Here is a 26564-nt window from a genome sequence, read left to right on the forward strand (position 1 = left end):
ATCAGACGTAGACGTCGGGATCTCGACGTGCACGTCAGATTCCTCGGCAGCAGCTTCGAAATCGTGAGTAGAAAACATGGTTTGGAGGTAAAGGAACGATTTCAGGAGAATGCTTGGCAGAAAGTATTCGCCGGAAATCGTTTACAAGAAGAGGAGTGAAAGTGTGAATTACAAAGGACCCTCTCCCCCTTTATATACTCATCGCAATTAATGCGATGAATTTAATGCGGAAGAGAGAGAAATCACAGGTGCAATGAAACTATGACACGTGGCAAAGTGCAAGCTGGCAACAGCTGTTGAAAGGACGCGTGCCATTAATTTCGCGGCCACGCGCCCGAAAAATCGCGCCCACGCGCCTGAAAAAGCGTCTGGAATGACCATGTACTGTCACGTTGCCATAACTTCCTGCACGTCCTGACACAGTCAGAAGAACCCGTCGGACGACGTTTCAACAGTTTGGACTGTTCTTATCCTTTCACCAACTCTTCGAATTTCAAAATTTCAAAAAGATTCAAAAGTAAGCGGGAAAATACCCCTTACCTTGGCAACCAAGAAACTATAAGACAGGTGCGAGTACAGTGTTAAGGCAAAACCCTTCACATACTTAGCACCCGGCAGGGAATTGAAGCCAAGAATACCTCGGCGACCAAGTAACTATAAGACGGGTGCGGGTACAGTGTTAAGGCAAAACCCTTCACATACTTAGCACCCGCAGGGAATTGACGCCAGGAATACCTTGGAAGTAATGTAACCGTAAGACGAGTGCGGGTACAGTGTCAAGGCAAAACCCTTCACATACCTAGCACTCCGCAGGGAATTGAAACCAAGAAGGATCTTCTGGGCCATGCTTGCGGAAACGGGAATAACATCCCCGCATAGCGGGAACGTCGAGAACTATATTGTTTGAAGCTCCAAGATGGAATTGGTGGTTTTAACATAATTGATCACTATGTTCAAAACTACCAAAACCTCATGGAGAATCCACACAAGTGGGACTCAACGCTCCTGACTTGCGAGGAGGTTACAGACCTACCCGCATCATACCCAAAGATCAAGCAGGAAAGTCGGGAATTTCTGCAAGTGACATTAGGACTTCCGCGGGAAGAATCCCCATGGAAAACCTTAAAACTAAACCCTTTTCAAAAACCCTTTGCTTAAGTCCAAAAGTTCACCTCACTTATTAAACATTCATGAGAAGAACATTGGACTGGGGGGACTTGAAGAGGTAGGTCCCAGCAGAGCCCAGTTGGACCCGCAGGACTCACCTTAAAGAGAGACGTCTGCGCAGAAACCAACTGGATCCGCAGGACCCACCATGCTCAGAGACGTGACGTCCTTACGCGCAGTACGCAAGTTGTTCCCGCAGGAAATGCCTCCCAATGGTGAAGTACTCCGCCTGTTCCCGCAGCTGCGGATACAAGCCATCAGGGAAGGCCACCCGCGCAGCAAGGCTACACGCACAAGGCACTTAGCTCTCAATAATTCAGTAGTCACCTGAAGAAGGAATGAGCAAAGCCGGGAACAATCCCGCACAAAGGCGGGAGGGGGAATACTCCCGCCCAAATGAGCCAGTCCGTACGATACTGGAGGATCTTTTGTACGGTACCTGACGAGGTATGGGCAAAAGATCTGACCAGAGATACGACAGCTCATTGACAACAGTATGGCGAGCAGCATGCTCTTGTACTGTATGTCACTATTAGCCGCTGCCTACTCACCAACTCCTGTTATACCACGTGCATAGCCTGCAGTTGGTGGAAAAGGAATAGTACACAGCAGGCCTGGTCACTGTCAGCCGCTGCCTACCCACCAACTACGAGCATGGCACGTGCGTAGGCCACAGTTGGTAGAACATGAATACTATTCAGCCGGCTACACCTTCTTGGAAACCTACCTTCGGCTATAAATACCCCAAATGGTATGATCATCTCATCTTATCTTGTATCTTATATCTTATACCTGATATCTGCTCTAGCAATCTCTTAATATACACTTATATTCAAGAGCAATCTAGTCTGACTCTCACGCCGGAGGGTGGTCACAAGGAGGTACCCCCCCCCTTCTCAGTGACGAGCTCACGGTCTGTTTTGCAGGTTATCAGAAGAACCATCTTTGCCGGGTCTAACCCCTCGTGGGAAACATCTATTTAACCCCCAGATTATCCATAATCCGCCCGGGGTCGTTTAGTGTTTCTTCACTATTACTAATGGATATGGATGGGTGTTAATTTGGTAGAGGTTTATCTTCAAACGATCACTTTATAAAAAAATAATAATAACCCGCTTTAATACCAGTTAATTGGTAGTTAAAATTTGAATTTATGCAACTCATGTATCTATTGTTGTCTGCTTATTATTTTAGGTAAAAAAAGGATGTTGAATGTCTGCTAGAATCATTATCTAGAAGAGGCCTAAATAATACCTCACCGTTATCATAACAAACCGATTAAATTCCTGGTGCATCTACATGGCAACGCATAGGTACAAGCAGTGAGCCAATGATACTTTTGGGAACAATCAAGTCATTACAAGGTCGATCCCATGGTGGTATGATGCATGCAAGAATTGGAGTAACTAGGTCGACAGTCATGTAAGGTTGAAAAAAAAATTGCTTTTGAATGTAACAATGACAGAATTTACCCAAGTTATACGTATTTGTTGTTCCTCGGTTTTTAAGACATAATTTACACCACCTACTTATTATCAGTATGCTTATTTTTCTTATTATTATTTTTTTATGTCTGTTTTGTAAATGTTTTAAGGTTCAAAATCCCTATTTGTCCAACATTCCTAATGAGCTATATAAACAATCATGTGTAACTCTATCTTTGTATCTAAAATGTATATTCATGTTAAACGTATTATTAATATTATATTAATATGATTTTTTTTTCATCAGCTCGTGTGGTACACGGGTTTTAACCTAGTTTAAACGTAATCCTATTCCCACAATATGTATCTTCACCATCCTCACAATCGTTCGACTTAGAGAGAGAAACCCGAAAGAGAGAGAAAAAAAAGGAATCGCCAGCCATGTTTTCTGGCAAGCTCAACATATGAAGTTGGGTTCCAGAGCAAGAATAGTGGCCGGCGTCTGTAGTGATTCCGACAAACCCACAAGTTTCCGACGATGAATTCCGGTGAGCACGTTTGATCATTCTTGCAAGCCTCAGGTTCACGCAGATATGAAAGTTGGGTTAGTCCATACCAGACATGAAACTCGGTGAGTTCTAGCAAAAACATAATCTAGGTGATGATGACATGCGTTTCCGGTAACTGCCATAGTGAAGCAGCCAAGGGAACAAGAAACCGCGGTGGTGCTCGAGTAAACATGACTCATGGCAGGGGTGGAGTGTCCGGGTTCGTAAACGGAAACCAACGATGATAAGCCGCCAATTAAACTAACTATACGCAAGTAAGGTATAAACGCACACCCGCCTAATTGAAATTTCAATAATAATTTCGTTTAACAAAACCATAACCGCGTCGACTGGTTGAGCTCTAACCCTACCCGCCAAACTAAACAATAATAATTTATTTAGCAAATCTAGAAAATAACTAATATATATATGCATGTTGCACGATAACGAAGATAATGACAACTGGGTGGTTCACACGTCGATCAAGAAACCTAAGTGGAATTGAACATTCTTGAAGAGGTATGTACCCGCCTCAACACCAAGCAAGGCGGGTCAACCCACAAGATAAAGACATTATGAAGGCACAAAGCCAAAACCTAGGCGCATGGCGCATACAAAACATGCTCAGGCATCATATGCTCGCGCATCACATATGCGCGCGGCGCATCAACGCGCGGCGCATATCACATGCTCTTGCATATCACATATGCTCGCGCGGCGCACCAGCGCGCGGCGCATATCACATGCTCGTGCATATCACACCTGCGCATGAAATATCTGCGCGTGAGAATAAAGAGAAGACCTCGCGCATCCTCAGGATGGGCGCATATCACACGTGCACATAATCAACCTCGTCCTTATCCAAATCAGGATTAGGGCAACCTTGATTGTGTACGTCAGACAACCTTCCAGAAGGCATCTTTTTAAGGAGTAAGAATATGCTGATGTTGACAGCTGCCAAATGAAAGGTCGACAACTCAGCATGACACATGTGCTATCACGTGATTACAACCAACGAGAAAGCGCCAGATGTCCCAGAGGACACGTGGCGCAGTGCGATTGGAGGAGGCCAACGAGGCTGAGCCCAACCAGTGGAAACCCTAGCACTATAAGTACAGCATCAACTCCACTTTGATGACATTCATACTCAATCATTGACAGTTACAAGCAGTGATATCACATTCAATCATATTGAATTATATTCACTCACAGTCAGTTACAGAAAACACACAGTCACACAATCAAGAGTATTCAGCGATTCAGCAATACTCTTGAGATTCACTTACATACAACATTATTATCTTCTCCACAAAGATACTGATTCTCACGCCGGAGGGTTACCCCAAAGAGGACCCCTCTGTCCCTTTCTGAGGGGTAAGTAACGGCGTTGTTCATTTTGTAGGTGGAAGAGTACAGATCCAGAGGAACCATCGGTGAAACAGTTTAATCACACCCGAGGAAAGTAGATCTGCTACCAGTGGGTAGATCCACGTTTCTTCATTGGCGCCATCCACTGTTACAAACGGCAATCAGATCTCATCAGATCTACATAAAAAAAATCAATCACCATGGTTTCTGGCGTTCGTAACGTTGATCAAGCTCTGGAGGATATTGAACGTGAGGGTGTTAACGACGAACAGCAGGTTCTGAGGGTTCCGCGTGATTCTACGCGTACCACCAGCAACCGTCCCTTCGTTACAACCCCTCACGGCCAGACTGAAACTCCTTCAGACGATCTCACGTTACAAAATATGGCCGGCGCGAAACTGAAAGGACCAATGGGTCCAGAAGAAGAAGCAAATGATCCAAATGAATGGCTCATAAACGAGCAGCGGCGTCTGATGGAAAAGTATGAGGAAATGGTCAAACAAAAGAAGCTAGCCGATCAAACACAAAGGCAAGCGTTTGATAAACAGACTACAAAAAGGCCGCGCGCGCCGGAAGAAGGACATTCTATTCACACTGCACACACTGAGTTCAGTGATGAAGAGGTGCATAGCATGAGGAAGACGCGGGATACTCATGCAGGAGGCTCACAGCTCCGCGCGCCTGTGAACATGGCGCCTGGACCCAGAGCCGATCTGGATTTGCACATGCCGTACAGCCCACCAGTCAGAGGGCAAGTGGACGTAACCACACCCTACAGACCAGCCATCTTGGTGAAGCACTCAAAGTTCACTGCGCGCATCGCGCAGGCACCCATCCAGCACAAGACCAAGATGCCAAGTGGCTTGGGTAAATATGACGGCACGACAGATCCAGACGATTTCTTGCAAGGTTTCTATAACACGGGAAACCTAGAGAGCTGGACGATGCCAACATGGTGTCATATGTTTGCTCGCTGCCTCACGGGCGCAGCGCGAGTATGGTTCGAGAGCTTGCCGACAGGGCAAATTGATGGGTTCGAGGAGCTATTAGAAAAGTTCCAGGCCCACTTCGTACAGCAGCGCAGGCACACGCGCGATCCTGATGACATCATGAACTGCATACGCAGGAATGATGAAACGATTGAAGATTACATCACTCGGTTCAATCAGGAGTCCCTGGCAATCGGGGGTATAACTGAGCAACTCCTACGCGTGGCCTTTATACAAGGCGCGCGCAGTGATCACTTACGACGAGCTCTCGTAAGCAAAGATGGTATGCCCACCACGTGGGCCAAGTTAATGGAGGCATCGCGAGTTTTCGCGAGAAATGAGAAACAGATTGCCCAAGATAGGGCAAGAGAAAGAGCGCATCAGGCTGAATCACCGCGCAGCAAAGAGAAGAGGGCCAAACAGAACTCTGTATGGTCCAGGTTGCAGCCAACAAGTTTTTCTTCCGCGGAAAAACAAGCGCAACCAAGCTCACCCCAGCCCCAAAAGGATGCTCGTAAACACGGGGAAGGTGACAAGAGGGAGGGCGGCAGAGATCCTAGCAGACCTCTGCCAAGAATATGGACACCCCTCACTAAAACACCTTCACAGGTGTTAAGTACTGAGAATGTCCAATTCAAGCCCCCCAAGCAACTACACTACAAGGGACCGCAAAACAGTGGCAAATATTGTGAATTTCACAGGTCCCCGGGCCACAACACCGACGCATGCCATCATTTAAAGGATGCGATCGAGAAAGATGTAAAGTCTGGCAGGCTGGCTCACTTGGTGAAAAACCAAAGAATAGAAGATGAGCAACCGGAAGGAGCCTCTGCCAGCAAGAAATACAAAAGAATCTGTGTGGCTGAGGGGGGACGACAACGGCAGACGTCAAAAAAGAGAAGCGCGCAAATCCACGGGGATTGGCGCGAGCAGCAAGTCATCTTCCCAAGAATCAGGGGAGGCCCTTCAATAAGCAGTCCTCTCGTCATCACCACGCACATTGCTCATTACGAAGTGTCAAAAGTCCTGGTGGACACTGGAAGTGAATCTGACATTATGTATGAGCAGTGTTTCAGAAAGTTAGACCCGGCAGACCAAGCGCGGCTCGAAATTGTGAACGCACCAATCTGTGGTGTTTCAAATGAAATCATCCATCCCCTAGGCCAGATTCAGTTTGAACTAACTATGGGGGATGATGAGCACAAGCGAGCAGAAGTTGTCAACTTCTTGGTCTTACCCACCACGTCATGCCACAATATGATCCTGGGTAGGGGAACGATTGCCCAATTTAATGCTGTGCCGTCGCCAGCTCACGGCGCATTGGGGTTCCCTACACCAACAGGCGTAACATTTGTTTACCGCGATCATTTGTGCGCAGTGACAAGTACGCCGCGGGAAGGGAGAATGAAACTTCCAACGGCGGACAATGCGCCAGAGAAGTGGATTTTAAACCCAAAATTCCCCGAGCAAACGGTCACAATTGGCGCTACCATTTCAGACGAAACGAGATTGAGAATGAAAAGGTTGCTCACAAAATACATGTCGGTCTTCGCGTGGCAACACTCCGATATGACTGGGGTCCCGCGAGACTTGGCGCAACATTCTCTTAACACGTTCAAGTCGGTGGAGCCAATTGCTCAGAAAAAGAGAATCATGGGGGATGAAAAGGCGAAGGCCATGAATGAGCAAGTTGAGGACCTGTTGCGCGCAAACATCATTCGCCCGATCCGATACCAGACGTGGGTAGCCAATCCTGTGATGGTAAAGAAAAGCAACGGGTCATGGAGGATGTGTATTGACTTCAAGGACCTCAACAAAGCATGTCCGAAAGACTGTTACCCCCTACCAAACATCGACGCAAAGGTGGACTCCGTGGCGCCATTCAAGCTCAAATGTTTTCTGGATGCTTACAAAGGCTATCACCAGATTCAATTGGCACCACAAGACGAAGACAAGACGGCCTTCAGGACCGACAAGGGTGTTTTTTGTTACACAAAAATGCCCTTTGGTCTAAAGAATGCAGGCGCCACCTATCAGAGACTTATGGATTCGGTTTTCAGTGAACAAATCGGAAGAAATCTAGAAGTCTACGTTGATGATTTGGTGATCAAGAGCAGGGAGGAGAGACAAATGCTCAAAGACATCGAGGAAACTCTTCAGCGCCTAACGGAAGTTAACATGAAGCTCAACCCGAGCAAATGTACTTTCGGCGCGGAAGAGGGGAAATTTCTTGGTGTAATGGTCACTAAGGATGGTTTCAAGGTGAACCCTGAGAAGGTGGAAGCCATCCTTGACATGCCTTCACCATCCACCATGAAAGAGGTTCAGAAGCTGAATGGTAGACTGGTGTCAATCAACAGGTTCCTAGCGAACCACGCCAGCAAATCTACTCCATTCGTTAACACTTTGAGGAACTGCTTGAAGAAGAGCCAATTCAAGTGGACGCCTGAGGCTGAGCAAGCTTTCACTGAGATAAAAGAATGTCTCATAAAGCTGCCCGCGCTCACAGCTCCACTTCCTGGCGAAACCCTTACATTGTACTTGTCAGCTGGAGATCGCGCCATCGGCGCAGTATTATTGGTGGATCGCAAGGGGATCCAAACGCCAATATACTATGTTAGTCGAGTGCTCACAGACCCTGAGACGCGCTATTCCATCATGGAAAAATTAGTTTTCTCACTAACACACGCGTCGCGCAAGCTACATAGATACTTCAATGGACATCCTATTGAAGTACTGACTGGTTACAACATCCAGCAAGTCTTGCGACGCCCCGCGCTCTCCGGAAGGCTGACAAAGTGGGCGCTGGAATTAGGTGAACACACGATCACCTATAAGCCCCGTCCAGCAATAAAGGGTCAAGTTTTAGCGGATTTCATCACGGAAATCCCAGAGGGAAAGATTGAAGAAGCTCAGCGCGAGGTAGACCCTCCGCGAGCAAATGATGAAGAAGATGTTTGGAGGCTATTCACTGATGGAGCCTCCAACAACGAAGGGTCCGGCGCAGGCCTCAAACTGGTGGACCCTGATAATCATGAATATACCTATGCTATTAGGTTGGACTTCAAGAGTACCAACAATGAGGCTGAGTATGAAGCCCTGCTGGCTGGTCTGCGCATCGCGCGCAAGTTTGGGGTTAAAAGACTAGAGGCGCATGTTGATTCTTACTTGGTAGCTGCTCAGGTCAACGGCCTATATGACGCCAAGGAGAACACAATGCCTCTGTATCTAGAGCAGGCAAAAAAGCTCGTTGAGCAGTTTGACTTCTTCAGAATCATACACATCTCGCGCAGCGAAAACAAGTCCGCTGACGCGTTGAGTAAAATGGCATCAACTAATTTTGATCACTTTGGCAAAGATGTCAGGGTGGAAGTAATGAGCAGCCCGTCAGTGCAAACGCAATCTGTCCTTGTAATTCATACAACCCCTTCATCCTGGATAACTCCAATAATGGAATTCCTGAAGGAGGGGAAGTTACCGGGCGATCGCGCACAGGCGAGAAAAATAAGACACAAGGCGCAGAACTATGAACTACTTGATGGTACAGTATATCGGCGCTCTTATCTTGGACCGCTCATGAAATGCCTGGATGCTGAAGAAGCAAGCTATGTGATTAGGGAGATTCATGAAGGAATCTGCGGAATACACGCTGGCCCGCGCATGGTGGTTGCCAAGGCAATGAGCGCAGGCTACTATTGGCCAGGCATGTACTTGGATGCGCTAAAAGAAATCCAAAAATGCAAGGCATGTCAGAGCCACGCGCCAAACACCATGCGGCCAAAGAACAACTTGATTCCAGTGACCTCCGCATGGCCTTTCCACAAATGGGCCATTGATATTGTGGGGCCCCTGCCGCAAGCGCAAGGGCGAGTGAAATTTTTGGTAGTGGCGATAGATTATTTCACAAAATGGGTTGAGGCCAAGCCACTAGCAAGAATCACAGCTGAGGCGATGAAGCAATTTATCTGGAGCCACATCATTTGCCGTTTTGGCCTTCCTATGGAAATTGTGAGCGACAATGGCAAACAATTCACTGACAGGAAGATATCCAGCTGGCTCAAAGAATTGCACATCAACCAAATCTTCACTTCGGTCTACCACCCTCAAGGGAATGGCCAAGTGGAGCGCGCGAATCAAAGTTTGTTAAATGGGCTGAAGAAAAGGTTGGAGGGAGAATCCCATTCTTGGGTCGAAGAGTTACCTAATGTCCTGTGGGCGCACAGGACATTAAGCAAAACTAGCAACGGCGAATCCCCGTTCAGCCTAACCTATGGGACAGAGGCTATGATCCCAGCAGAAATTGGGTGCCCATCCCATAGGGTACTCATGATGAGCAAGACTGATAACGAGCGCGAAAGAAGATTGGACCTCAACTTGCTTGAAGGGCACAGAGAAGCGGCTATCATCAATGAAGCCAAATACAAGAAAAAGCTGGAAAAATATTATAATCAGCGCGTTAAAGAATGCCACTTCAAGAAAAATGATTTTGTCCTTCGAAACAATGAAGCTAGCCGCGCGATACCCCCAGGAAAAATGTCCCCCAATTGGGAGGGACCTTATCAAATTTCAGAAGATTTGGGGAAAGGCGCGTACACTTTAAAAGATTTGAATGGAAAAAAGATACCGCGCGCATGGAACGCGGCACAGCTTAGAAAATGCTTCATGTAAAAGTTCAAATATGTAATCAAGACTTTTAAGCCATTATGAATGATGATTCGCGCTATCTTTCAATATTTGTTCTATTACCTTTGCATACATGTTTCACACTTCCTTTATTAATTTGGAGCAATATGACAACACTATATTGACTTCAAAACAAAATAAAACGAAGTAAAACATACATGCGCGAGCCTTAGCTCAAACGCGTTAACGAGTCTTAACTCTAAAACATTAGGGCCTTAGCCCAAACCTACGAGCCTTAGCTCAAGCACGTTAATGAGTCTTAACTCTAAACACGTCAGGGCCTTAGCCCAAAACAAAGAGCCTTAGCTCAAAACACTCACAAACATCCATCTTACATCCCGCGCAGCTTGATCATAAAACTCCTTAAACGACTAAGGCAAAGTACATGCCATAACATAGTTGTTAAGGTCTCAGGTCGAGATCGCGCGAGGAATCATAGTGGATATCTGAGTAACACATGCTGACATGTAATGGCTAAAACTCATACTTCCATGTAGAAACAGCGCGACTACGACGCGCGAAAAAGGATTTATGAAAAGTTATCGCGCATGTCAGCATAAACAAGATACTGCGAAACCATTTACAAAATAGGACTATGGTTAAGTGAACACTTTCCTTATAACCTTGTTCTTATTTTAACGTGCAAGCATATCTTATATCTATACAAGCAAACATGAAGAGATGAATGGAAATGCGCAAGATGTGAAAAGGAGAACAAATTTCATTCCATAGCATTGAAATTTACAAGTATGATGAGTTACAAATTACAAGTATAAAAAAAAAATATATATATATATAAAATTTGATGAAGGGCTTCTCAAGTCTCCACGTCGACGTCAACCGCTTCATCACCATCATCATCTCCCGCAGCATCTGGCGCAGCCTGCTCCTCATCTCCGAACTGACCATAGTCAAGTTCTTCCTCCTCATTGGAGTCTTCTATCACAACGGTGTCGGGAGCAGATTCTTTCGCCGCGCCAGAGCCGCTGGCAGGGGCAACATCCCCCGCGCCACCATCATCGCCACCAGCCCTCTCGCATTCATCGAGCAACTTCTTTAGCGCGCCGAGGTCGGGCTGGTCAGCAAGCGCAGCTATCTGCAAATCATTAGAAAGTATTGAGTACAAAACACTTGGAAAAGTTAGTCAAGTAAAACTCATTAAGGTTAAGGTACCTGCATAAGGATGGGGATGGGAGTATTCATATACTTTTCCCCCACCGCGGCCATGTCCGCGCAGGCCGCGTCGCTCTTGTAAGGGTACTCGGATGGGTTCTTCTTCAACATGCCATATTCATACCCATCCGTAAACCCTTCAGCTCGGCCCACCAAGCGCGCAGCGGCATTGCAGTCCATCACAAGGGCCTGAAACTCGGCGGAATATTTCATCGCCAAAGCGCAGCGAGTCATGCCCTGTGACACCAGCCATTGGCGATCCTGCGCGAGGCCAGCAACAGACGTCTCGAGGGCAGGAACCTGAGAGTTTAATAACTCAACAGTTTCCTTAGTCTTTTTTAGTTCCTCCTTATCAGACGCCGCTGCCGCCAAAATTTTTTCTTTCTCCGCCTGCGCAGCACCAAGTGCTTCCTGGCTGGACGCCGCCGTCGCCAAGGCCTCATCTCTATCGGCCTGCGCGGCCGCCAACTCCCTCTTCAGGCGCGCAACCTCGCTCTCCAGTGATGATTTCTCAGTGATACTCTGGACGATAGCTTGGTCACGCGCCTCGGCCTGCTGTTCCAAGACACGCACTCTGCGCGTGTACTTGGCAACTTCGGCCTCTGCCAACTGCTGCTTCTCCCGCGCAGCTTGGAGCTCATGCCCGCGCTTGATATAGGCGGTGTTGGCACTTGCTCGGTTTTCACTGAGCTCTGCCTGGAGTTTCTCAGCTCGCGCGCGAGCATCAGAAAGGTTCCAGGCAGCCACCTTAGCCTCTCGCTGGGCTTCCACAAGAGCATCGCGTACTTTAATATAATCACGATGAAGCTCTTGGGAAGCAGCGAAGAAAGCCGACCCAGCGAAAATATGGTCGTTCAGCAAGTCCGCGCGGGTGCGCTCCTCCTGATACCTCCTTTCAGTAGGAGGCACGGCATGAGCCCAGAAGTCCTCGCATACGCCCATGGATTGGAAGGAACTGTTTTCATTAATATTCCATCTCGGGCGGTAAACGTGGTCACCTTCCTGCAAAACACAAGAAATGTTCTAAGTCATAAAACATACTTATATGGAGGTACGCGCAGCGGTGTAACAAAATAAAACATACCTGCGGGGATGAAGCAGAAAAGTCAGCGCCAGCCCCACCAGAAGTCTGCGCCGCGAACTCCTGTGGCATCGCAGGGCTGGCGCGGTCTCCCAAGGAGTCTTCAGCTTGAGCCCCCTCATCCTCCTCATCTTCTTCAATAGGCCTCTTCTCCTGCGACCTGGAGGGCTCCAAACCAGTCTCGCGAGGAGGGCTGCGTGTAGGAGGAGGCGAGGGAGGTCTCGACGCCGCCAGTTCGGCGCGCAATACGGTTTCCTGCTCCTTGGTAATCCCAATAAGGGGAGACTCAGCACTAGCAGGAGCAGGAACAGAACCAGCGGCGCCGGCAACGGCGCCAGGAGTGTCATCAGCAACTTGTGCGCCAGCTACAACTCCTATGAACAAATCAACAAGGAAAAAATGGTTTATGACTGAATTCAAAAGGAATAATTCAGAAGACAAGTGTGCAAAACTTACCTTGGCGCAATTCTGTTCGCGCGGCGAACATCGCCATTAAATTCATTCTACCCTTTTCAGAGGGTAGAACAGGGGACTTCGATGGAGCCCCCGGCGCAGCCGTAGCACCTTGTGGCGCCTGCGGCTGATCTGTTACCGCCGCCGGTTCTGCAAACATTCAAAGGAGCAAAGGTTTAATAACAACTCAATCAGATGAAGATAAGCAAAGTATACCTGTTGCAGGCGCGGCACTGCTTCTCTCTTCAGCCGCGCGAACGGAGGAGGCGACGCCACCATACCTCAAGTGGACAGGAGGTCTGCCCACTCTCACAGGCAGGGAAGCTAAAGAAACCTTGGTGGTAAACACCTGGGTTTCCTTAGGTCCCTTCGTTTGAGCATGGGGATGAGCGACAGGGGTGTCATCTTTCTTCTGTTTCTTACTGGCCCCTGCGCCAGATTTCCCCTTAGCTTTGCGCTTTAGTAGGGGCGCCTCCTCTTCCTCCTCCTCCTCCTCTTCCGCGAGCTCTAGCTCGTAGTTTTCAAGCGCATCTACAAAAACAAGCAACAGAACTGTTAATAAACTTGGGTATTCTAAAGGAATGAGCAGAAGTGCGAAGGTTTACCAGGCGCGTCACTGTCAAAGTCAAAATCCAGATCCACTGGGATGAACATGTCATCGAAGCGATCTGGGAAACCAACCTCCCCAACGCCAAGCTCGACGGAGCCGCCCTCCACATGTTCATCATAAGCGGCAAGGATATAATCCTTGGTGACTGCGCAAAAACAAGTTAAATGATATCAGCAAAAGAACGATGTTCGCGCAGGAAAATAAATAAAGCAATAAAAAAAAAAAAAAAAAAAAAAAACTTACACAACCCGTCGACTTGGATAACGGGCTCAAGCGCGCTGTCGGCCCAGAGCTTACTCATGCCGACCCCCACCAGCGCCTCCTCGCAAATTTTCTTCGCGGGGGATGGTTCGGCGGTCAGTTTCTTAACCCAGGCGCCAGTTGGGTTCTTCAGGACACCCTCATCCGCAGGCGCAGAAGAGATAGAGCGCATGGTCATACGGATGGGGATCACACCAGACCTTATGTAAAAGAACCTCTCAGACCAGTCATGAAGGCTCTTGAATGAAACAGTGGAGCACTTCACCTTCTGACTGCGAGGAATAAAAGAGATCCAATTGTCTTGGATCTTGGCCTTGTAAAAATACTGAAAGCGCCGAGGAGTGGGTTCCTCGCGCTGGGATTTGCACATGAACTCAAAGTGAGTCACGCGCACGAGTCCAAACGGATGGACTTGGGATATATGAATCCCATAGAACTTCAGCAGTGCACCCACAAACCTTGTCATCGGGAGACGAAGGTTGCAGTGGGTGAAAAAGTGGCTATATAGGGATATATAGCCGGCAGGCGGGTCCGCCGCCGTTTGCCCGGACCTAGGCAACATGCAGCCAAACAGGGTGGGAAAGCCCTGAGAGGCGATGAGGTTGTCGAGATCGGCCTGCTTCAATTTGCAGGGGATTTCATTCCACCTTTTGGTGGCCTTGGTCCTCCCTACTTCCTCCGATGTGGTCTCAACAACCTTCTTCCCCTTCCCCTTTTGCTTCAATGTCGACATCACCACAGATTTCACACGGCGTCTTCGAGAGGCAACGGAGGTGATTGAAGGGCTAGACGAGTCTGAACTATCAGACATACAACTGCAATAGCAGATAATCGAGGATTCGAATCGATGTAAACACTCAAATCCGAATATGAAAGGCAGAAACTTGAATTTTAGCAACAATGAAGATGAAGATAAAAATTTCCTAAGGGCCTGCTTTTATAGGCCCAGGAGAGAGAAATGTGGCAGCTGATCGGATTTCACGCGCCCCCACTCGCAGGTGCAAGCCAACGAAGGCGCGACACGTGTCCCTAACAGCTGTGTGAGGGGACATAAAAATGTAACCGACCTGCCACGGAACAGAGACGCGCCCCCACTCGCAGGTGCTAACCAATGCGAGCGCGACACGTGTACAAGACAGCTGTGTGAGGGGACATGAAAGGCAACTGTAGCACCTCGAGCACACGAAACGTCTGACACGTTTACGGCGCACGTCACCACCAACTAACCACGAGTTTGGACCCTTCGTTTTCAACCAAATGGATAGAACTTCGCGCAACGATGGAAACAACCAAGAAAACGACAAAACCCCCTTTAAAAGAACAATTCAGTGAGTCTAATATCTATCTTACCGCGCTAGCGCGAGATAAGACACACATTAGACTGGGGGGGCTTGAAGAGGTATGTACCCGCCTCAACACCAAGCAAGGCGGGTCAACCCACAAGATAAAGACATTATGAAGGCACAAAGCCAAAACCTAGGCGCATGGCGCATACAAAACATGCTCAGGCATCATATGCTCGCGCATCACATATGCGCGCGGCGCATCAACGCGCGGCGCATATCACATGCTCTTGCATATCACATATGCTCGCGCGGCGCACCAGCGCGCGGCGCATATCACATGCTCGTGCATATCACACCTGCGCATGAAATATCTGCGCGTGAGAATAAAGAGAAGACCTCGCGCATCCTCAGGATGGGCGCATATCACACGTGCACATAATCAACCTCGTCCTTATCCAAATCAGGATTAGGGCAACCTTGATTGTGTACGTCAGACAACCTTCCAGAAGGCATCTTTTTAAGGAGTAAGAATATGCTGATGTTGACAGCTGCCAAATGAAAGGTCGACAACTCAGCATGACACATGTGCTATCACGTGATTACAGCCAACGAGAAAGCGCCAGATGTCCCAGAGGACACGTGGCGCAGTGCGATTGGAGGAGGCCAACAAGGCTGAGCCCAACCAGTGGAAACCCTAGCACTATAAGTACAGCATCAACTCCACTTTGATGACATTCATACTCAATCATTGACAGTTACAAGCAGTGATATCACATTCAATCATATTGAATTATATTCACTCACAGTCAGTTACAGAAAACACACAGTCACACAATCAAGAGTATTCAGCGATTCAGCAATACTCTTGAGATTCACTTACATACAACATTATTATCTTCTCCACAAAGATACTGATTCTCACGCCGGAGGGTTACCCCAAAGAGGACCCCTCTGTCCCTTTCTGAGGGGTAAGTAACGGCGCTGTTCGTTTTGTAGGTGGAAGAGTACAGATCCAGAGGAACCATCGGTGAAACAGTTTAATCACACCCGAGGAAAGTAGATCTGCTACCAGTGGGTAGATCCACGTTTCTTCAATTCTTATTCCACATATATCTGACCCTATTTGATAAGAAGCCTTTAAAAATGTTAGGGATTATTAGTTACATATAACAAATGGGAATGGGCATCCACACTATTATTTACTGTCTTACTCTCATTTTCTAGAATGTTAGACCTATTTCTCAAATTAGAAAATGATAGTTGTGTATTATTCCTTATAAAAGTTATGAGCGCTATACTTATAAATGAATAAATATAGTTGTTTTGTAAAGTTTTGGTTAAATATGGTTAACATCTAAAAAGATAAATGACATAAGACTAGTGTGTGGAGTTATTAAAACACTTGATGCATGTTTCTAGAATAATAAACGACTTGGAAAGATTGATTGAATTACAATATGTTGTATTTACTATAAACGTGCTAAATTAGAGGTTAAATGTGATCAAACTAGTTATACTTTCCTATTGGTACCGTCTCGACTAGTTGATTTATATTTTTTTTTGTACTTGTACTATTATTAATGATGGGATTATAAATTTAAAAATAGCTTTATATAACTCGAATAGTTTATCCTACTAGATGAAAAGGAAATATGTGTGACAAAGAACGGGTTATAAAAACAATAACTTTAAAACGTTTTTGCAACGTTGTTTCGGTTAAACTAACAAACTTATATTTTACCAACTGAACTACAAGGAAATTATTTTAGATAACTAAAATACGTAAATTTTATTTTTACAGAAATTTCTTTTTGAAACAATGTTTTATTTTAAATAAAACATAGCTATGTAACCAGTCTTAGAACCGAACATTGTTTTAAACTACGGATTTCGAACTAAAAACTTATAATGGATTGTTATAACTTAAATATATATATATATATATATATATATATATATATATATATATATATATATTTCAGAAGCAAGATATTTAGAAAACCGAACGATACACGTTTATGCAATATTTGTGTTTTAAAGAACAAAATAGACGTTTACATATACAAACATATAAAACTATGTTTCCTTACATAAAAAATAACTTTAAATATTTTGTTACATAAAATGTTTTATTAACTTACGTTGCCTTTTTGCAAGAAACATCAATTAAATGTGGTTTATGTTTATAGCCGACACGAACTGGACAAAGGATTTTATAACATATAAAACAAAAGGTTTTTATAATGTTACAATAACTTATTATACAACTCATATTTCATTTCAATAATATTCGAATAGTTTCTATACTTAGACTCATTTTGTTTTACCGATAACCAAAATACGGGAATCAAAACCATAAAATCGAAACTTGTTGGACTTTCTAGAACTTATACTAATATATATTTTTGCATATAATATGCCAATAATAAATATATAGTCATAAGATATGAGGTTTTGGTTTACGAAAGCGTAATTATAAGTTTATATGCTTAAAACCAACAATATTGGCAATAACGGACATTGTTGTCCTTTATGAAACAAAGACGTGTTTTTTTTCCTAATAAAAACATTAGGATACTGATGTTAGTAAAGTTTGTCCGGCATTCGAAAGTTAACGAAAACCCTAACCTACTAAAAATGGTAACATTTTTCAAAACCCGACAAAGTTACATATTATGATGCTTACTTGTTGCATGTGAATTATAGAATATAATATGGGATACTAATGATATTATCATACATGTGTAAGAACATTCCTAAAAAGGAATCTTTATTTGTTTCTAACATAGTATGTTGGTAAATACTTGAGTTAACTAATACATAATACTAGGCAAGGATATTAGAACATATATTAGTTAAATGACGTGTTAACTAATAATAGATTAACATGGGAAAACCCAATTTACAAGCCAAACAACCAACAATAAGTCGGAACACTTAAACATTCAGAAGAGCTCAATCAAATGACACGACCAATAACAAATATTACATTGTTGACAAGTTACATATTGTTATATATATACTAGGCTTACTTGGTGGTATCTAGCATCGTTGCAAGCTCATAAGTTGTCATTCACTTACACATATTGCATACGGAGTGAGGTGAGTTCCGTGCTGCCCTTTTTACTTCAAAATTTTGGGCTGGATACATGCCGATTTTACTTATGGTGTGATATTTATCAAGAAGTGTTTTACTGCTAAATTTTGTCCCTACTTTTACACAATCATTAGCCCGAGGGAATGGGCCGGAGGCTTGTATGGGTAGTACTATTTGGGAGACCCCCACGCACTATGACCCTATGCTGGGTAAACCACACTGAGATCTGCGGATCGTTGCGGCATATAACCTGCGTGTTTGATTATTGCTTTTAGCAGAGTGATAGTCCGGGACGGTTTAACTTCTAGTATGAGTTGGGGATACTTATGCTAGTTGCAGGTTTGATTGTGGACTTGATTGATGTGCACGATGCTTTATACTTACATACACGCAAACTTGCGCGCTTTTATAAATGAACTGTTTTAATGTGTGTGTGAGTTAAACTCAAGAACTCACCAACTTTTTAGTTGAAACCTTTTAGCATGTATTCAGGTATATGGGGATAGCAATTTGGATTAGCTTTGTAATAAGAATGCTTAAGGATATAGGCGTATGCCGAACATGAGAAATGAAGATTAGATGCCAAGAAGATTATTAGAACCAACCACGGGATTGTAGCAGTGTCAGAGAAAAGATAATTGTGTAGTTACACCTTGTCATAAGTAATTTGTGCAAACGTTGTAACTTGCTTTTATCAATAATATTCCGCTTATTACACTTAGTACCAATTTGTCCTTGAAACTCCAGGCCCCCTATTAGCAGAGTGTGACAGATTGGTATCAGAGCCAAAGGTTTCAATGAATTAAAATTCTTTAGTGATTTCTAGGCTTTAACCAAAATGCTTTAAGGATCCCTACCCGTTATGACTCTGACACTTCAATGACCTTGACCAATTTGGTATATGAAAACATTTAGGTGCGATCAAAAATTCAAAATAGCTCTAAGGATTTGGCTATTGGAATTGACTAGTTCTATGATTTAGCTTATAGAACTCTAAGACTTCATTTAGAGGATTAACTACTAAGTGATAACCTAATTCATTTGAAAGTGTGCATACTTGATAAGCTATCAATTTTCTCATGGGTACTTGTAAGACCTTTATGCACACGTGATTAGTTTAATTGTTTATAGTGAACATTAATTTGATTGGAGCGAGTTATGCTCGAGAGTATTTGTGAATGCCAAATGGCTACTATATTGAATGGAGCAAGTTATGCTTGAGATTATTTGGGGACTTCAAGCTTGTTTTTGTCTTACGCAGTTATTTATTATATTTTGTAAGGTTACGTGTTGTACCTTCATTGATACCCCTACCCTGCCATAGACCAATTTATATAGGAGCCCATATTGCATTACTAGGAGTTACATGTTAGAACAAGAGCTTGCTTAGGAATTAAAAAACTGTAAATATGATATAATCAATTATTAAACATTTAAAGGGTAAACGCTAGAGTGATCATGCAAGGCAAAGTTATAATTATGGGTGCCCAACGTGATTATGAATTTGCACATGCACGTGATTGTTGGTGCATAAATGTTAGTAGTTCATATGTCTAATGTCTGTAATCGAGTCTGTAATATTGTTATAGATGCCTTGAAGGAGTTCTTGGCATCTCAGGGGGAGATGAGCTGTAAGGGCGACGAGCTAAGGACGAAGAGAAGAAATGACCGAGACGATGATCCCAATGCATCGAAAGATGCAGGTGGTGAGCTGCCAAGAACTTCTCAAGCTCTTGGTACTTCCACAGCTCAGGGGGAGTCTGCCGACGCAGCTGGTGGTTCTGGTGGTGATGATGTAGTGTTGGTTGATGATGACGTGATTGATGCGTTGAGGGAACTTGACGATGATATGTTCAGCGACGATGTGTTGTTTGATGAAGATGTGCTGCCGAGTGATGTGATTGAGAAGATCGGTGAGCAGATTGAGATTGAGAATGAGATTGAGGAAGGAGAGATAGTAGAGGAAAATGTCGAACATGACATTCCAGAGGTTGAGAAGGCCGATATGGGTGATCAGACGGCAGTTGAAGATACTGAATGGGAAGAGCAGCCGAGGTGGAAGGAAGGATACGCTCAATGGTTCGTCAAAACGAAGAAACTGGCAGTCCCTACCATGTTCAAAAAGAGTTACAACATTAAGGGCTATGCTGAAGCAAAGAAAGGGATTATATGCTGGATTTAAGATGAGCAGTTGCGGCTCTTCGTGATTAAAAGATATGATGGAATTCAGTACCTTAGAAGAATGTTGAGATCGTTAAACACACTGCCTGAGTGTGAGGTTAAAGACTTAGCCAGATTGGGGTTGATCAATCGAAGTGATGATAATATGGCTAGAGTCATAGGGAAAATCGTATGGAAAGAGAGCATAAAGGAAAAGAAGTTTGAGCTGTTTAAACCACAGAAAGGGAAACTTGTTGAAGACAAGGATAGAGGTTTGAGAGCTGATGGAAAGCCTTGGATGGTTATGAAGTATAAACCAATCCGGTGCCTTAAAGAAGTACCGATGAAGCTATGCCCAAGGATGTGCTCAAAGACCTAAAGTGGTGGTTCGTTGATTGTGAGACAGCGGAGGCAGTGATGGAAGATGAGGATGAACAAGAGATCCTAAGAGTTTACGATCCGATGCATCTTGTTAACTTATCGCAAGCTGATCTGAAGGTGCTTAACGAGAAGAAAATCTTTTATATTCCAGCTTGGAAGGACGAAGCAAGAAAGTATCAACAAGTTGTGTCGGTGTGTGTTAGAGAAGGAGTGCACGCGTGAAGATACAGGATTACGAGACAAGAGCTGAAAGATCAAGATATGAAGCTACTGCCAAGGGGGAGTCTGTTGGTGCATAAATGTTAGTAGTTCATATGTCTAATGTCTGTAATCGAGTCTATAATATTGTTTATGTATTTGTTTGTTTAAAGCGAAGTTGTTGACAAGTTCGCTTAGGCGAACTTGTTAACCAAGCGAAGTTGTCAACAAGTTCGCCTAGGCGAACTTGTTGAACAAGCGAAGTTATGGACAACTTCGCCTGAGGCGAAGCTGTCGTGTATTTATATAGGTTACGGATTACTGTTTAGTAGTTGTTCGAGTTCGTGTAAACCAGTGAGTCAAGTGACGTGAGGTCAAGAGTCTGTAACTGTGATTACATCACGTGTTGAGTTATTAATATAACGTGAGTTTGTTCGTATCGTATTTGGGTGTTCGTGTGTTTGTGTTCTACGTCCGTAACGATCTACACAGGGATTCCGCACCTGTGTATATCGGGATATCTCGTGTGATCCGTCCAGGGAACCTACAGTGATTTCTAGTAAAACCTAGTTATGGTAACCAACTCTCCTAACCAAATCAATACAAAATATCACAAATAAGAACAACATTATTAAGCATAACATGAGATCAAACTTATATGAGTTTCTAACAACACATGACGACACAAAGGTACCATTCCTTTTCTTTATCATTGGAACCCAATTAACCTTTCAGTCAATTTATTATTTTCATCTGTAAATCGAATTAGGCTTTGAACTCTCTTTTGTGAACCTTGTCACACTTGAATCGTCTTACACATACATACCTTGGATAGTATTGTGTTCTCAACACACACATGATGCCCCTCTATGAAACATCACCCTTATGACTATGTGACAACCACACAAAGAAGATTTTTAGGATCAAAGTAGACTCGCCCCACAATTGTGGAACACATCGACTTTCCATGAACGTGGGAGATTGATTTTTTATTTCATTTATTTATTGATTTTTATTTATCTAAGCAACACATTTGACTTACTCTTTTGGCTACTCCATTTCAATGATGATACATTCCTTAATTTTATGGCTACGATCAACGACTTATGCGAAACTAGCTTGATCTTCTTTGCCATGACACCATATCTATTCATGAGCTTCATTTCATTTTACTCAGGAACCTACGTTATATCCTTCCTACGTCGATCAAATTCATTTAAATAATATATTTGTTAAATATAAATTTTATGGTAAGAACACACAAGAAATTATTATTATTAATATTATTGTTGGTTATTTATTTAGTTTCTTTTCTTCTCAAAGTTCCTTAAAATTAACTAAAGCTTTCTTTGACTTTACAAAACATATAAGGGATTTATCAAATATAAACATTAATACTTCTTAACATTATTACCCCTTTAAAGCTTTATAGTATTTTTTTTTTAAATTTCACCGAAACTTATAACTGAAAACAACTTATCAACTATTCTAAAATTTTGTAATTCCAAGATAACAACTTAATATTCGTTCATCCATACGTCTCTTTTTAGAATAGGACTTAACGTTATAGATTTGTTATTACAATCAGTCATACAGAATACTTTTCACATCTTATGAAATCCATAACATTTATAAAATCATACGATTTTGGCATATCTAATCTTTATGTTTTCACTACTAAGTTAAATGGCTACTTGAAAAAAAAGGTGTTACTCGAGTTCACATCCTTGTAAAAGTTTGATCAATACTCCTACTGGACTAGACAACTTCGTGCGAATTTTCTAAGACCACCCAAGTCTAAGGAAAGTAGATGGATTGACATATATGCCAACATCTCATTCTAAGTCTAACTAAGCGGAATAAATGATCTTACGTCATTTTTCGAAAACTCCAAGTTTAAGAAGATTATTAGAATCACTTAATTAACACAAAAAAGTGATCTTATTAGCTCTTATTTTCTTGGGAAAAATAGTCGCTATAAATTCCATATTCGCGAATCTGGTGTGGGATCTTGAAATCAAACCCATCAAGTGATATGAACTTTATATATTGAAGTTTCTTACGTGCCATAAATTGGAAATACGGGTCTTAAGTGTGTTCTTCCTAGAACACAAACGTATAAGATTTTTTAACCATTTCAAATTACACCATTGGATCTCACATGCGCTCGAACCCGGAGCCACAAACTTAATTCCGATATGAATTTATATGTTATAAAGTATTTTTCTAATACCCTTTGCAGTTATACCTGCCCTAGAATTCTTGGTGATTGGTCCCCCATTTGGGGATGAGTTGTAACATCCCGAAATATCTAGAATAATAGTTATTATATTATTTGTGTCGGGTGGAATAAATGAGTTAGGGGAACGATAATAATAATAATAAAATATGAAAGAGTAATTAGGATAATTAGATGTGATTAGTTATGGACCAAAAAGGAAAGATGAGCCTTAGGTCCATGGACATAAGGGCGTATAAATACCCCCTTAAACCCTCATCCTTTCCATTTCCATCCATCATATCCACCTAATTCTCTACAAACTCAAACACACACACACACACCTACACTATTACGGCCGCGAACTAAGGGAGCAATCCGAGACCAAACCGAGCCTAGAACTTGATAGATCTTGAACGTGCAAGCAAGATACAAGATTGTAGTTCATCACCAAGCTAACCGTAACCTTAAAAACATGTAAAGGTATGTTTTGATCTTAAAGTTTATGTTTTTATAAACATATAGCCTTGAAACTTAAAACGAGAATAGATCTGGTATAAAGGAAACGTAAAGTTGTAAATTTGATGCTAAAACGAACTTAATGGACCTATAAACATGTACGGCTCGTTTAAAATAAATCGTAGATCTAGTATTGAACGTTTTTAGCTTAAAGGTCCAAACTTTACACTTTTTCGGGCCGAGTTTTACCCGAAAATGATCATGGGAATATTCACGGGTTTGGTTAATATCATATCAAACGGTTACACGTTAAAACGAAGATGATTATGGAGGTTAAGAATGAACATGTAGATGCTGCTACAAGTTCGCTCACGTATAAGTTCGCATGTATACAAGTTTGCCACATATAAGTTCGCCTGATATGTAAGTTCGCTTATATATCTAAGTTCGCTTATATATCTAAGTTCGCTAATCAATAAGTTCGCTTATATATCTTAGTTTGCTTACCAATAATTTCGCTTATATATCTAAGTTCGCTCATCAATAAGTTCGCTTATATATCTAGGTTCGCTTACATTATGACCCGGATACATGGCGACTCGTATATGTATATATACAGGTGTACACACGTGATGGTATGCCTTGTAAGAACTTAAGAGAAAGTTAAAATAAAGGAAAGACCATAAAATGCTAAGTAAGCTAATACTAAACCACTAGAATAGATTAGATGAGTATTGATACGTATAACTCGTATACAGTTAGTCGAGCTCAGTTAAGGAAAGATTATCGGAGAAAGAAGCAGAGTTCAGGTGAGTTTCTAGCCCCTTTCTTTGTTATGTTTTCGGGGCTGTGTGCATACTAGATGTGAAGTGTGAATACACTTACCTTAAGTGGTAAGTGTATGCTATAGATGATATACGAGGTAGCTATTATATAATGCTTGTCGGTGCGTGAACGATCTTCGGATATTGCACGTATCGCCAAGGATAGTGATTGCCAAGTGGTTGTTAGTGTGTATGAACGCTATGGTGTGACTTGATTATTGTGTAAATGATGTAATGATATAAAGTGTGTTGTAGACAAGTAGAGGCAGAGTGTGATAGAAGTGGATAGGGGTCTAATAAGAGTGTTAAAGTGGCAAAGTGGCATAACGTTATTCGTTATTAAAGTGAAAAAGTGACATAACGTTATTCGTTATTAAAGTGGCAAAGTGGCATAACGATATTCGTTATTAAAGTGGCTAAGCTGTAGGGGTAAATAAAGGTTAAGTGGTAAGGTGAGAAGGTCAGACAGTTGACTATGTGTCTTCGGATACGTATATAATGCATGTAATGGTTGTATGGTAAGTTGCTAGATAAACTAGAACTCACTCAGCGTAGCTGACTTTTAGTATGCACGCATGTAATCAGACTGAAGAGCTAGAATGAGGATGGCACATGGAATGGATTGAACAGTTGACATTTGAAGTTGGAAGAAATGATGTTTTTATTATAATGTTTTGTGTTATGATATCAAAGAAAAGATTTAATGTTTTGTAACGAAAGATTTAAGTTAACGTTTCTGTGAAAAGTTTTAATTAACTCTGATTGTAAGAACTGTGTTTATGAGTAAATCCGATGCTAATGTAGGGCTACCGGGTACAAGACCTTACATGAGTCCCGACTTGGTAACCCATGATTATAGTATAATTTCTTTTCTCATTAGAATATATCATCTCCTCGGTAGCAATATAAATATCACTTATTTTCATCAACATACTTTTATCCTCTTTTCCTCGTAATCTAGCAGATTCGATAAATTTTGTTTTGCAAGCTGAATGCTCTATACGGCACTTCTTCTTGGATCGATAACATCTAAATAGTGTCTATGACTGATTCTTGAAATTCACTCCGCATTATGAAATTCCTTTATCATATTCCATAAATTTTATTTTTGCTTGACAAACTAGTTGGAAGGATTTTCGACATGTTATTTGCAATCGACACTCCCATCGATTCACTACGGGAAGTGGATTTATTTTTATTTGCTTCCCCCATTCAACTATGATAAAAAAATGTTGTTCTGAAAGTCCCATCATAGCTGATAACTGTGTTTCGTAGTATAGCTATTTAGTCTTTGGGAAATATACCAAGTTCGTTCAATTCCTCGAATTACCCTAGTTTTGATACGAATCCATTCCGTTGTTTTGAGCACTCCTAATTTGTCCAAGTTCATCAAATGAATAATATTTTTTAAATGAATAATTTTTGTGACATTAGACAGTATGTTTACAACTACAACTTTTAGATAGAATATCTTCTTTAGCATACTTGTAAACCCAAAAATCCTATCTATCATACAACACAAGCTAGAGCCAAAATCATCATGTGAACTACTATGGATGTGAAGTTTATGATAAAGAAAACGTAGGAGTCCCCGCCTAGACAAAAATTTGTCTATCTTCATATTGATCATGTCAATCTAATCCAGTCTTGAGGAATATAATGAATAGGAAGTCTCTTCGACATTACCTACAATAATTTTAAGAATCTCCCTTAAGAACTTTAAATCCTCCCAAATCAAAGGATAATCTTCATTGCTGCACCGTTTTGGTCCCGAATAAATCTATAACTGCCTCATTACCTCTCATTAATACCATTTATTTTTGTGTAAGCCATAATGGCTAATCGTATTTCATTTGATGACTCTTAAATCTTTGTTTGACGTCAAATATTTGTTTGAGCTTCTAGTGAATTCCTAATCCTAGCCTCCTAGTTGACGACCAATAGTTTGTCATTCTCTTAGACATTGTACCGTCCGTGATATGGTGATATTAAAATAATAATGTTGTGAAATATATAATGAAGAAAACGCATGTACCCATGGATATATAACCCTGATTTCGAGGACGAAATTTCTATAAGTTTGGAAGACTGTAACAACCCTGATTTTAGGGTATAATTTTTTTCTAACACATCAGCCTGTACGAGCTTTTGAGGTGAGAAAAGTTCCCTAATAAAAAAAATAAT

The sequence above is a fragment of the Bidens hawaiensis genome, unplaced genomic scaffold (assembly GCF_021521415.1).
Source record: "Bidens hawaiensis isolate Kalapana, Puna unplaced genomic scaffold, B.hawaiensis_p1.1 tig00002754_1, whole genome shotgun sequence".
Classification (NCBI taxonomy): domain Eukaryota; kingdom Viridiplantae; phylum Streptophyta; class Magnoliopsida; order Asterales; family Asteraceae; genus Bidens; species Bidens hawaiensis.